Source organism: Piliocolobus tephrosceles, chromosome 10, assembly GCF_002776525.5.
Source record: "Piliocolobus tephrosceles isolate RC106 chromosome 10, ASM277652v3, whole genome shotgun sequence".
NCBI lineage: Eukaryota > Metazoa > Chordata > Mammalia > Primates > Cercopithecidae > Piliocolobus > Piliocolobus tephrosceles.
In genome coordinates, this window is record NC_045443.1 from 28,355,846 (window position 1) to 28,369,281 (window position 13,436).

A 13,436-nucleotide genomic window follows, 5' to 3' on the forward strand; every position below is an offset into this window, starting at 1 on the left:
ACCCTTCCTTCCTTCCTTCCTTCCTTCCTTCCTTCCTTCCTTCCTTCCTTCCTTCCTTCCTTCCTTCCTTCCTTGAGACAAAGTCTCACTCTGTTGTCCAGGCTGGAGTGCAAATGGCATGAACATGCAGCCTCCAACTCCAGGGCTCAAGCAATCCTCCTGAGTATCTGGGACTACAAACACACCACTCCTGGCTATAATTAGCATTTATTGAACACTTATTAATTACTAGGTATTACTCCAAGTGTTTTACATGTGCAGCACTTAATCCTTACCATAAACGTATGAAACCAGTTCTATTACCATCCCCATTGAACATAGTGAGAAACTGAGGTACTCAGAAGTTATCTGACTTTCCTAAAGTCACACTGAAGGGAGTTTCTGGGACTAGAATTCTGACAGTTAGCCCCATATTTTCTGTTCCTAAGCACAGCACTCTACTGCCTTTCCAAAGGATATGGGGTATTATTCTCCTTGTTAAACAGCTAATTTAATTTCAAAATACCGTCGTCTCTCCAGTGCATGTTCTGGAAAATGAATGTTCGTATTTTAAAATTACAAAGCCCATTTTAGACAGAAAGTGTTATGCATTTGGCTAAAATAGCAATTATTTTGTCAGATAGTAATATAATTTCCAAAAACACTAATTTTAATGCAATGGAATTAACTTTCTAATACACAGTTATTTTTTAACTTTACAAACTAGACAATTTAATTTCCTGATCTTTAAACAAAGAAAATTTTAATGTCTTTACTGATTATTTAATAACAGTTTTCGGAAAAATAGAACAGCACATTTTTCTTTGTAATTACTACTTATATAAACTAAGCAAAGAACTAATTGTCTTATTTGAAAATGATTGTCTAAAATGATATAAAAAGGTAGGTACAAAATAATTGCTTTTCTTCAAAAACTAAAAAATGATTTTTTGGAAAGATAAATATAGTTACTCAAAGTACAATTCTCACATGAAAGTCTTGACTGCTAAATTCAAAATAGCTTAAAAGCTAGATGGAATAAAAGAGAAATTGAAGACAGATTGCTTATATTCAGAATGCTTAAAACCAATTGGACAATTTCTGTGGTGTAAATGCTCCCTCCCACCATGGTCAATTTCAAACTATGAAGATGAGGTGATTGAATGTAGACTTGGGAATCTGTCATAATCTGCTCTGCAGAGCTCACAGGAGCAGCCCAGCACACCACTGGCTCCCAAGTCAGCCAATCACGTTCCAGATACAAACACGTTTCAAGTGCCTTCTCTGTGTCTTGGGTTGTTCTGGACACTTTAACAGGCACTACAATACAAATAGAGTGTTCCCAAGACTATATAAGTAAGGATGTCTTGTGCAAGTTTAGAGAAGCAACTCTCTTTTTGAGACAGAGTCTTGCTCTGTTGCCCGGGCTGGAGTGCAGAGGCGTGATCTCAGCTCATTGTAACCTCCGCCTCCTGGGTTCAAGCAATTTTCCTGCCTCAGCCTGCCCAGTAGCTGGTATTACAGGTGCCCACCATCATGTATGGCTATTTATTTTTATTTTTGTATTTTTGTATTTTTAGTAGAGATGGGGGTTTCACCATGTTGGCTAGACTGGTCTTGAACTCCTGATCTCAGATGATCCACCTGCCTTGGCCTCTCGAAGTGTTGGGATTACAGGCATAAGCCACTGCACCAGGCCTGGAGAAGTAACTCTTGAGCAGAAGGACTACGGAAAAACCTAAAGCAGTTTTGGTTTTGGAGGAATTTAGGAAGGCAAGATGAGGATACGCAAATCATTGCAAGTGCCTATTGCATGAGTATTAATTAGCAGTGCCAATTGCATATTTTAGGTGCTCAATAACATATAGTCCAATATGAACATGCTGTTCATCCTACATAGAAATGCCAAATAGTTTTCAAAAGCAGTTTGCACTTTTAGATTTTGTGAGCACCTGTTTTAATTAATTTAGTCTGTTTTTTCTTGCATTGGCAGAACTCAAGTTACTCGGTTTCCTCTACTTCCTTCTACTCCAAAGGTAGCAAAATCAATTAGAAGAAACTTCCTGATTTCTCTAACAGAAATGAAGTCTAGATCCATGTGGAATGGGCTTGAGAGTTCCCATCTGAGTGAATCCTCACATGTTATAGTTATATATTCCTTCAATGTGAGAACTCAGGTGGAGACTACTGAGAGACTCAGGACTACAACTGTGATTTGCAAAATGTTTTCAGATATCATTCAACATTATATTGAATTCTTGTGTAGAAGTAAATATGACACTTAGTTTATCGATGCAGTTTTTGTGTGTGAGGCAAATGGAAAGAAGTAGTACATCAAAGCTATCCCCATCTACAAGGAATCCTGACATTTCACCAAATCTCTTCTTGCTGCACTTTTTTTTAACCAGTTTTCCTTCTGGCTCTATAGAAAGGTGATGATGAGAAGAAACAACAGCCGCAGCAACAACTTCCCTTCTTTATTAAAATAAAACTCAGAACCTCTGTCCCTGACTTTTCAGTGGGGCTGCCGTGTCAAAGGAGCTCATGGGCTCAATAAATATACCCTTTGAAACTATCTCCCTGTTTTAATGGAGGGGAGTGTTCAATTCTACTGGGAACTGTTGGCCCTGGCAATAGTCCATCGGATACTTTGGAAATGCAATAGTACTCTAAGTGAGAGACTCACAGAGGAAGAGGGAAAGCCAGAGAGAAAGGCTAGAAGCTGTTTGATCAGCTGCCTCTTTCCACCTGAGGTTTTCCTTCCAAAGTGAACCTTGGAGATTTATAGATAAAGTTTCACTTCAAGATAGCCACCACCACCACTACCGCCACATACCCAATCACTAGGGGCCTTCAACTGTTTTTTTTTTTTTCTTTTGGTAGAGAGGTGAACAAATTCCTTTTCTTTTTGACTCATTAAAGACAGTATCAAACATTTTCTTAAAGTTCTTGCATAGTAACCTTTTGCCCACACCAATAAAAAGTCTACTAGAAAACTTAAAACGTATCAAAACATGAGTTTTTCAGTACTGATCTCTTATCAAAATGTACTTAACATCAGTTTCACATTATAATTTGTCTGGAACATCTAATGGGACACTTGGATTTTAATTTCTTTCCTTAGCTTGCATTTACCAGCAGTTTGGACATCAATCTTATATGCACCAGTATGGTAGCGAGCTTCCAGTTATCCCTACTGCACGCAGATTTGGTGAAATCCTCCCTCTGCCAATAGCAGCTTTCAGTTTTCCTGTCTCTGCATGTGAGCTCTCTGGTGGTTGCCTTCATACCCAGGTTTCCCTGCCCTTTTGCCTTCTATTTCCTTAAGGCTCTGTGAGAGCTCCTGGCTCCCTGAATGCAGAAGGAATTTCTGGATTTTTTTTTTTTTTTCCAAATATTTCTCTCCTGGACTTAGGAGGGAAACAATTCTCTGCTCAGCGTGGACTTAGTCCACTCAGCCTATCCCAGGGATCTTTACTTTGCGCTCCCCCTGCAAGTCCCTTTCACCTCTTCCACCTCATGCAAATGATTCTTCTTGTCATTGACTGTTTCTCTGTACTTAAAGTTGTCTGTGGTCTGTTCACCAACTTTATGTCCAGGCTGGTTCTCTTCTTGAGTCAAGCCAATCTAGCCTCTGGGACTGGTTTCTCTACCATCTCCGTAGTCTTAAAGGCTGCGACCATCACCAGGATCCTGTTTTTTTCTTATCACTGCCTCTCCAGGAATGACTGAATATAATCAAGACATCTCAAAGGTCTGCACCCCAGGGAATCCTCCACTTAATCATCTTTTTAGCTTCTGTGTCCAATTCATTTTTTGACCTTCATAGCTCAGGTTATCAGCTTCATTAATCACTCCAGTACTCTAATCATTGCCTTATTTGTGTTTCTCTTTTCTTCTTTCTTTCAACAGAAAGAAAATTTAAAATACAGAGGAAAAGACTTTTAATACAGTAATGACAGTATATTCAGCAGTAGGTGTGACTTTCCCAATGGGAAAAATATTTGCAACTTTCAACACATTATATTTCACATTATTGGTGGTACTTTGTAAGCAACTGATCTAATCTGATAACAGAGTAAGTGGTTGGAACTGAATGTAAATCTGGATGCATTTATATGGAGGAAGTAATTAGAACTATATGAGCAAGGAGTTCATTAGTGCAAATATAAAATTTTTAAAAGTGAGTTAATTAGTGTTAAATTATACAATAATTCCTGGCTTAGATAACTTCCATTGTAGTTTATACCACTTTAATGTTTACTGTTATACTATTAATAGGGTGATAAAGTACATTATTCTCATTTAGAGCAAACTTCATAGTGGAAAGTAAATAGACTTTTAAGTCAAACACACCTAGATTTAAAAGTCAGTTCTATTTTTTGCTAGATGTGTGAACGCATATAAGTTAACTTCATTCTTCTCAGTCTCCATTTCTTATGTAATACTAATACCTGTATTGAAGTTGCTCTTGCACCATTTAGATTAAAGTAAATTAAATGATACAACGTGTGTACAATGCCCAGGATAGTACCTCATACTTAGTGACATTAAATAAATAGTAGGTACCATATTAAAAGATAACTAGTGATTTAAATATGGGTGGGACACCTCTGTGTATATTTGCCAAGACTTTTTGTTTCTCTAATCCCTTACTTTTGAGTAATTTTCAGGCTACTGAATGCTAAGATTCAGACCTGATATTTTTATAGCATATTAACTAGGTATATTTTCTCTTGGAGGAATTTACTCCTTTCTAAATATGGGTATTGAGTTAGAGTTTAGATACAAATTTTGATTAATAAAATTACTAGTAATTTATGCTTTTGTTTAGTAGTTATTAGGGATAATACATGATCAAAGAAAATTTCTTCATCTTCCTGAAAATTGAAGAATTGACAAAATTAAGAGGATACTTGACCCCTAGTTAAAAGCCTGATATCTCCTTCTAAAGTTCAAATCAATAATTATTTACTAAGTGGGGTGTATTAGTCCATTTTCACACTGCGGATAAAGACATACCCGAGACTGAGTAAATTATAAAGAAAAAGAGGTTTAATGGACTCACAGTTGCATGTGGCTGGGAAGGTCTCACAATCATGGTGGAAGGCGAAAGACACATCTTACATGGTGGCAGGCAAGAGACAGAATGTGAGCCAAGCAAAAGGGGAAACCCCTTATAAAAACATCAGATATTGTGAGACTTATTCACTACCAGGAGAACAGTCTGGAAGAAACTCCTTCCATGATTCAAGTATCCCCCACCAGGGGCCCCTCCCACAACATGTGGGAATTATGGGAGCTACAATTAAAGATGAGGTTTGGGTGGGGACACAGCCAAACCATATCATGGGGGTAAATATACACAAATAATCTGAGTAATTAGGTTCCCAAGTTGAGTGGCAAGATGGTAGAAGAAAAAGAAAGGAAATAAAGTAGTACTTTAAAATAGTAGGTATTAATTAATTTTTCCTTACCTAAATATTTCAAAATGATTGTCTATATTGGAAATATTCTTTAAAAATGTTCCTTTAGATATAAACTTACTAAAGGAAGAGTCCAAAGTATTTTACCTATCCTTGTAAGTATGTATTCTCCCATTAGCAAAGAACAAGAGATAATTTATGCTGGATGAAGAAGATACAGATTTGATTTGCTAAGATTTATGTATTTCTTGGGAGATGAGAAGACTGGTTAAAATTTTAGTAGAATGATAAACATACTAAACTCCTTTTTAAAATGGCAGTTATTGCCAGTTTCTATAGCCTAATTTTGTCAGTTACTGTATTTTAGCATAATAGGGTCTTGCTTATGCCACAAAAAAGCATTATACATGAAGCCATGTTATAGCCATTTCCTTCTGGTGCTTACAATAACTGAATCTCTTTGGATGGGATGAATAAAAACTCAGTATTCCAAACTTCACACTAGGGTGGATTGTGTTATAATGAGACTCTAGTGTGCATGCGATGTTTTTTTTTGTTGACAGTTTTTGAGAAGATCTTGATCTCCTAGTGAGTAAATTTACCAAATCACTCACCCTTTAAAAAATTCAGAATTTATTTCTTGCCTCACAGGGTAATTTCTGGCCCCAAAGGTAATTTTTTTAGAGGATTATTTGAAAGTTAAATTAACTTTCTTCTTTCCTGCCCCATCCCATGCCAATGCAAGAAATAGAGAATTTTTTTTTTTTTAATACTTTAAGTTCTAGGGTACATGTGCACAACATGCAGGTTTGTTACATATGTATACATGTGCCATGTTGGTGTGCTGCACCCATTACCTTGTCATTTACATTAGGTGTATCTCCTAATGTTATCCCTCCCCCCACCCCCTCCCCACAATAGGACCCGGTATGTGATGTTCCCCTTCCTGTGTCCAAGTGTTCTCATTGTTCAATTCCCACCTATGAGTGAGAATATGCGGTATTTGGTTTTCTGTTCTTGCGATAGTTTGCTGAGAATGATGGTTTCCAGCTGCATCCATGTCCCTACATGAAATAGAGAACTTTAAGGTTTTAGGATTAGTAGGTCATTATATCTCCTGGAACATGTAATGTATAGTGATGTTGGTACTATCATTTCCATTTTTAAGGAAGGAGGGGAAGGTGAGAACTCAGAAAGATAAACAGGTGGGCAAAGTATTATCACCCCAACTCATATCTTGTGTTAGTTGCCATAGTAGCTTTTCTCAGACAAGCTATTGCTCAGTGTTTGATGTTGTTAGGTTATTTCATTTAAATTTTATTTGTACCTAAAATAAGCCACAGGGTCATTGTTTTTATTTTGCATTTTATTTTTTTAAAAAAACAAATTATCTATTAATTCTAATGGCTTCTCAGTACATTGTACTCCTCTAAAATTGTTCACATTGCATCAGAATTCTAGTTGCTTTTTTTTTTCTGTCCTAAAACAGTGATGTGAACATGTCAAATGACTTAGTGGTTCTTCTGGCATTAGTAACTGAAAAATTTGAATGCTTATCTGAACTTTATCTGAACTATCTTGAATTTTCTTGGGTCTATAAAATTGGAACTGAAATCTCATGGAAACTGGCTTTCTCCAGAAATTTTTGGTGAGCCAGAAATACTGTGAGAGCAGCCTTTCCCGTGGTGTTTTGGCATTTTTACTTTGGCCCCAGACAGAACCAGGAAGTTCAGAGGTGAATGAGAATGAAAAATAACGAAATGGTAAGAGTGATTTTTTTTTTTTCCTACTTCAGAAAGATTCAATTCAGAATTCTTTTAAGAACATGTTGAGTCAGTCTTAACAACTACAGACCTCATAGTATGCATTAAGAGAGATTTGGGATGCCATGAGTAATTCAGCCCCTCTGAGGTAAAGAAGAAGAAAATTAAAAATTACAATTTCCTCTTATGTTTCACACTATTTACTAAAACATCATTTTTTTGGAACTGCAGATTCTATAAAATTATTGGTCCATTATATTAGCATACATCCCTTGTCTGTAGTGATAACATGGCAGATACATTAATGAACTAATATCAACTTTCCTTAGTATCCCTTAATTCAAATTTCTACCACCAGGTAGAGTGAATTTCTACAGATTCTCATATTTGGAGGTTTAGAATCTATCATTAGAGTTTACCAGAGTTTTTAGCATATGGATTGTCACAGATTGTCCTGGAATCCAAGTTTCTATTTGTAAGCCAAATCATCTAGAAGGTATATTAGTGATTTTCCCAGAAGCATCCTGAAGGAGAGGAGCTTTCTTGTTTATTAAGGCGGCAGTTCTCAAATCTTGGTCTACCTATGGCACTTTTAAAAAGAGACATACTGGCCCACTCCCAGTCTACTAAGTCTGAATCAGTGAGGGTGAAGCCTATTGGGCTATATTTTTATTAAGCTCCATTGGTGATTTTGATATGCAGCAAATTTCTCATCAGGCATCACTGATTTAAATGGTCACTTACATGTCATAAGCTTTTCACCAGGTTGTAAAAGACAATTCAAAATGGCAATTTATGTTTATATAACCTTTGATTACTTCATCTCATACATTATTCTCTGCAATCCTTCTCAAAAACTGTGTACAGAGGCTATCACTTTCATCCTAATTTTATGGTGGAAGGGACCAAGACTCACAGTTTCAATCATTTGCCCAGTTATGAAGCGATAGAGTTGAAACACAAATCCTGCTTTTTTGTCTTGAAGCTCTTGACTTGTGACATATAACACTGATGTACTGCAAGCAGAAAAAGGAACAACATTCATTCCTACTTTAAAAAATGATTTAAAAAGAACTTACAGTGAAGAAAGGTATAACATTATAAACAGCAATAACACCGAGTATTTGACAGACACGTATTCCTGTAGTAGTTTGTTCTCGCACTGCTATAAAGAAATATGTGAGACTGGGTAATTTATAAAGAAAAGAGATTTAATTGGCTGATGGTTTCACAGGTTGTGTAGGAAACACGGCAACAGCTGCTTCTGGGAGGCCTCAGGGAGCTTTTACTCATGTGGAAGGCAAAGTGGGAGTAGGCGTCTTACATGGCAGGAACAGGATGAAGTGAAAAAGCTGGGAAGTGTCACAGGCTTTTAAACAACCAGATCTCACTATATCTCACTCACTCACTGTCATGAGAACAGCATCGAGGGAATGGTGCTAAACTATTCATGAAGGACCCACCCTCGTAATCCAATCACCTCTTACCACACCCCACCTCCAATGTTGGGGATTACAATTTGACCTGAGATTTGGATGGGAACACAGATTCAAACCGTATCAATTTCTAAATGCCTTAATTATCTGGAAAGACAGAAGGGTAATTTGAGGACACTGTCCACAGATAGCTTCTTTCAGATACCTATTCCAATTAGTGGATGTTCAGTGAATGCTTGGTAACAGACTATTGATGTGAAGTTTTTGTTCTTTTTGCAAACCTTTGCAAATCATAGCAATTAGAGTATTAATTGCCATTGCTAAGAAGTATTCATCTGTCTTGCTAGCCACTCAATTAATTCCATGTTCATTTTTGCATTAGAGGCTTGGAAGACCAAAACTTATATTTACATTATAACAGAAATATTTATAAATTATAATAAATAACATATAAATATATTATATTCCTGTAGTGCTCTAAATATCCAAAGTTTATGAGCATCTGAAGATTTTCAAACGTTTTGATGAAATTAATGCCCCCCAAAGAGTCTTACTTCATTGTTTTTGCTGGCCATATTTTAAAAGCCATTCCCTTCCAGTGATCTAAAGGACTGGACTTTGAATAAATGATGGCCTTTGGGTCAGTCTGTCCGCTCTGTGATTTGTACAGGATTGGCATCTATTGCCCTGGACTTCATCTCAGACATTCATTTGGAATGCAGTCACATAGGATAGGGCAGGGTCAGGGAGCATGCCGGGGCAGGGAAGGATGATTTTCAAGCTGAAAGATAGCCCCCTGAAAAAGTCGATCCTGAGAGGAAAAAAGTAAGTAAGATTTGGCTGTGATTAAAGTAGAAGTGTGTGAGGTTACTGAAAAACACCGAAGTGTATAATGGTTTCAACAAACTGCCCTTAGGCGGGTTTAGCGAGTGCAGTTGGCATTCATACAAAAGATAACCTAACCTGACACTAACCCTGCCAGTAGTTCAGGGATAATATTTTCACTAGGATGAACTGCTCTTGAACTGTTTCTGTAATTTATTTGGTGCAAACAGGCTTTCCTTCAACATCAGACATGCATGTCTTATGGCCACCAATTTGTTTATTGTAAAAACATATTTATTATAGCCAATGCAAGCAAAACTCTCCTTTCCAGTGGTGTTTTAATTCCCCTGAAGCCTTCTCATACTGTGTACCACAGCCCTGATGATGAAGTATACGCAAGCTTGTTCCAAACCATGTCCCATGTTTTCTTTGGCCTTACCTTCAAAAATCTATTGCTAAAGAGCAACTCCTAGTGTTTTATGACCTTTTTACTATGATGGTGCTTATCCTTTGGACTTGAAATGATTTTCTTTCTCATGATGAAAATGTCAAGTGTGCCTGAGAACCTGGCCAGAAAGTGGACATTGGGTAACGTAGTGAGAAGGGAGAACAGCTGCCTGCATACAATAGAATAAGTATGTTTCAGAGAATCACAGGAGTATAGTAAAGTAAGGAGTATAAAGTAAGGAGTATAAAGTAAGGAGTATAAAGTAAGGAGTAAGTAAGGAGTATAAAGTAAGGAGGATAAAGTAAGGAGCATGTTTTAGAAAATCACAGGAGTATAGTAAAGTAAGGAGTATAGGAGTATCAGTTGGTAGAATCTATGTGAAGAACCACAATGTATAATCAGTTTCATCATCACTGTTACTAATATTTATCCTCCATGAAGTCATAAATACTTAGCTTTGGACTGATCCTGAAAGTAAAGGAGACTTTGGATGGTTCTAGAGATTATGGTCCCTATGGACACTAATTCATTCCCAAAATATTTTCTTGAGTAGCTGCTATGCACCAGGCAGTAAACAAGAAAGAAAAAAAAAGTTTAATTTTCTTCACCAAATCCGCTTATTTGTTTTCCATCTGTGACTACCCAATCCCCATTTTGTATTAGCGAAGCAACTAGTTTTGGGTTCATTCCAAGTCTTTTGGATGCCAACCATCTTTTTGGATGCCAAAAGAGTCCAAAGACCTGATGAGCATTTTAGATCTCATTTATGAGCATGATAAGAAAAGGAAATGAGGAATGATTCATCTGTTCATCTGGCCAAGGAACGTCTTAGAGTTGAAGTGATTCTACAGAAGAATTAACACTAGATTGTTGCTAGCACAGATAACACCTTTTTGTAAATGGGGAAAAAGTGCCCCTTCCTCATGACTTTATTTCAGTAGAGAATATTGCCATAATAAATATGCAAATCCGTGACATGTATGATGTGAATGTCATTCTTAGATATTCTTCCTTGTACAGTGTATAGCCATGTGCAGTCATTCTATAAGGCAGCTTTATCAGGCAGTTTGGAGGGAATGTAAACAAATTGGGGCAATACATCAATATTAATATGTATTCTCCTAACAAGGAACATCTGCTGATAGTATTCTGTCACAAACCATTTCCAGTAAATCTGTCCTTTTATACGGTTCTCTCTCAAGCACATATCTAGCTGGGTGCTTGGGTTTATCTCTAGTATTTAAACAAAAGCTATTTTTACTACCCTTTATCACTAATCACCCTTTCCTCTCTTTGTAAATTTCCCTACAATTTTTTCTCAGTTGAATGTTCTGCTTCTCTGATTAGTCTAATTTTATTTTACTTTGCAGTTCTAAAGCTCTCTTAATCAAAATCAAGTGGATGAGAAAGTCCATGAATTACCTGCCCATAAGGCACTAAATCACTGAACTACATATCTAAACAATGTTTGTGTCATGGGAATCTAGAGTCACAAAATCTCAAACTAAAAAAGTAAAAGTTTATTTTCCTGCTTATATTCTAAATGTACTTCTATTACATTTGCCACATGTTTACAAGGCAGAAAGAAAGTGAATGCAAAGTAAATTAGTGAGGCCCCATCTCCTTTCCTAGCTTCAACATCTAGTAACAAGAAAACCTCCATATCTAGAATTTTAGATTGCTTTTATACTAGGCAACCACCTCATGGATTTTGGGAAGATAAAACTGAGTTTGTTTCTTAGAATTTGGTTAATTTCTAAGAACACGTTTTATATAATAAGACCATGTTTATTCCAACCCAAGACCTATCTGGAATACTCTAATGCATGCAGTGTTACTTACTAAACACATGAATCCTTCAACTATCTGGAGACATTTGTATAGTATTCCATAGTACCTATCAGTTAACATAGTCATTTGGGGAAAATTGAAGAACAAAACTAGCAATGGTTCTCATAAAATTTTATCCATAGAAGTTTGGATTTGGAAAGTCTGGCTTGTTTATCTATTAACCATTAACTGGTTAGTTCTGTAATATCATGAGACCAATTGCCATCCTTCACTTCTTTGTTTTCTATCTTTTCACTAGACCCCATTGATTTCTATTTCAAAAATCATACTTTAGTCTGTAATATGGCTATTCCAACCCATGTCATGGGATACTACTACTTATCAAAGGCTACTATACATTAAATATATCTGTCCTCAATTATTTGGACAAAATAAATGTATGAATGTGTACAGTAGGGATTAGGAGATGCACTCCAAAAACCCTAAGAGCATCCATAAAAGAAGCTTAAGGGCTGCAAGGGGTTAAGATAAGACAAGGAACCCAGCAGGAGAGACTCATGATATTGTGTTCTCATTTCAATCAGAAGAATTTTTCTTTTATGTGTCTAATAATTTGGATTTACTCATGAGATTTCTGTTAAGAAAAGATTCAACAACTTCCATGAATTTAAAAGCCATTTGCTTAGGAAATGCTTTGGTATATAATCCTTAAGTTATTACCGTATAGCTTCCTTATTCTAACCTTTGCCTCCATCTAAGTTCTTACCTCTTCAAGGCAGGCATTGTGTCATAATCAACTCTTCAGGTGGAGCAATGAGTCTTAAACAAGTGCACAACAAAATTGTTAAAATAATTATATAATTGGCCAGGCGCGGTGGCTCAAGCCTGTAATCCCAGCACTTTGGGAGGCCAAGACGGGCGGATCACGAGGTCAGGAGATCGAGACCATCCTGGCTAACATGGTGAAACCCCGTCTCTACTAAAAAACACAAAAAACTAGCCAGGCGAGGTGGCGGGCGCCTGTAGTCCCAGTTACTCGGGAGGCTGAGGCAGGAGAATGGCGTGAACCCGGGAGGCGGAGCTTGCAGTGAGCTGAGATCCGGCCACTGCACTCCAGCCTGGGTGACAGAGCGAGACTCCGTCTCAAGAAAAAAAAAAAAAAAAGATTCTATAATTGTATTTATAGACACTGAAAATAAACCAACTGTCACATTTTAAATACAGTTTCTAGGGATATTAGTTAGATTTAGACTAAGAGTGGCCTGAAAAGAATAAGGAAATCATAATTGTAAAATAGATAATTCTCAAAGAACAATGATTTTAAAATGCTTTAGTGAACACTGGAGAAAGGACACCCTATTCAATAAATGGTGCTGGGAAAACTGGATAGCCATATGCAGAAGAATGAAACTAGACTCTTATCTCTCTCACTATATACAAAAAATTAACTTAAGAAGGATTAAAGACTTAAATGTAAGACTGGAAATGGTAAAACTTCTAGAAGAAAATCTAGTAAAAACTCTCGTGGACACTGGACTAGAGAAAATGATTCATGATGAAGACCCCAAAGCAATAGCAACAAAAATAATAGACAACTGGACCTAGTTAAACAAAAAAGTTTCTGCACAGCAAAGGAAATAATCAACAGAATAAATAACCTACAGAATTGGAAAAATATATTCAAACTATACATCTGACAAAGAACTAATAACCAGACTCCACAAGGAACTCAACTCCACAAGAAAAAAAACAAACAACCCCGTTAAAA